This window comes from Propithecus coquereli, unplaced genomic scaffold (assembly GCF_000956105.1).
Source record: "Propithecus coquereli isolate 6110/MARCELLA unplaced genomic scaffold, Pcoq_1.0 Scaffold34, whole genome shotgun sequence".
NCBI lineage: Eukaryota > Metazoa > Chordata > Mammalia > Primates > Indriidae > Propithecus > Propithecus coquereli.
The window spans coordinates 4,573,304-4,575,038 of record NW_012149063.1 but is presented as its reverse complement, the minus strand read 5'-3'; the positions used below and the strand labels follow the sequence as shown (position 1 = coordinate 4,575,038).

The window sequence follows — 1,735 nt, the reverse complement described above, 5'->3', positions numbered from 1 at the left end:
AAACTCTTAGGAGCACAAAACCTAGGAACACAGGAAAGGAGCAGACAGCATGATGTCTCATGCTGGGAGCTGATAGGCAGGCATAGGGACTCGCTGGGCCTACCCAAGCTGGAAGAGGCAATTAGAAAGATGGGGAGGACTGGGGAAATATGGGAAACAGAAGTTGTGCTGTCTAGATGCAAGTGTGAACTGAACATGCAAGTATGAATATTTTGGTATGACAACTCCAGAGTTAATCTGAAGCAGTTAAATTTCCTGAGCATGTCAGGACTGCCTGCAATTTACCACAGAAACTAAGAATAGTCTGTTGACTCTGGTCCTACCAGAAAGCCCAGTCCTGGTTAGCTTTATGAGATGTTGACAAAACAATGTGCTATACTTGGGGATTTCATTGTTCACCCTGATCCTCCATCCATCCGGTTTCCCTGAAGAAAGCAACTGTTTCTTTTTTGTGGTGATCATGTAGTTCACAATATAACATAAAATTGGGGCAAATGTTTCAATCCATGCAAAAAATGTAGATGTTTGCACTAAAACGTTTATAACTAACGTGCTAAATTCTGTTTATGAGAGAATGAAACCACTGACAAAGGGACAAAAATGTGTGAAAATCATCTGTGGAGGCAGGAAGTCATCTAAATGTAGTGAACTTGAAACTAGTAATGTGTACACAGTACAAATGTGGTGGTAAATTTTATGAATTCATTATTGTGAAAATGACACAATGTGGAAAAAGCAGAATTGTAGAAATTGTCTCACTTTAAATACAGGTAGAAATCTAGAGGTCTGCACTAGCCGGCGGAAGATCCTGAGGGAGACACAGGAGCAGTCTCTGCTGTCACCGCTACTACCTCCAGCCCCGCTGCACCTCCTGGCTGGCCCCTACCTGTCAGCTGCCCGGCCCCCTTCTCCAGTTGCTTCCACTCTCCTCTTCCTTGTCCTGAGCCCACCTCCCACCCAGCCACCAGCAACCCCTGCAGTGCCACCATGCCAACTGTACTGTACGACTGCTCTTACATCTTTAAATATTTAATATTATTATTGGGGACATGGCAGTAGAAAATCTTGCTTGCTTCATCAATTTACAGAAAAAAAAAATAGGGCTGATTGTCCTCACACAATTGGTGTTGAATTTGGTACAAGAATAATTGAAGTCAGTGGCCAAAAAATCAAACTGCAGATTTCGGATAGAGCAGGACAGGAGCACTTCAGGGCTGTTACACGAAGCTACTACAGAGGAGCTACAGGAGCTCTTAGGGTGTATGAAATTGCTGGAAGAAATACATATAACCACTTAAGCAGCTGGTTGGCAGATGCGAGGAATCTCACCAATCCACATACTATAATAACTCTCATAGGAAATAAAACAGATTTGGAAGTACAGAGAGATATTACCTACGAAGAAGCCAAACAGTTTGCTGAAGAAAATGGCTTATTCCTTGAAGCAAGTGCAAAAACAGGAGAGAACATACAAGATGCCTTCCTTAACGCTGTCAAGACAATCTACCAGAATATTCAGGATGGAAATCTGGATCTGAATGCTGCTGAGTCTGGCAGGGAGGCTGGCTAACCAGTGAACCCCAACCCCAGAGAGAAGGCTTTGGCTGCTAGCGACCTCTTTGCCATGGCCCCTCATTTGACCTTTCACCTCTGTCTGTTGGAAGGAGTCCTTTTTATTGCCTCATTGTCTTCTGTACATCTTATTAGGTTTAATTAAAAAAAAGAAAAAAACAAA

General features: G+C 42.9%; 1 pseudogene; it reads left to right on the top strand.

Moving 5' to 3' along the window:
- Nucleotides 1-987: 987 nt before the first annotated feature.
- Nucleotides 988-1,611, top strand: LOC105815586 (annotated as a pseudogene).
- The last annotated feature ends 124 nt before the right edge of the window (nt 1,612-1,735 follow it).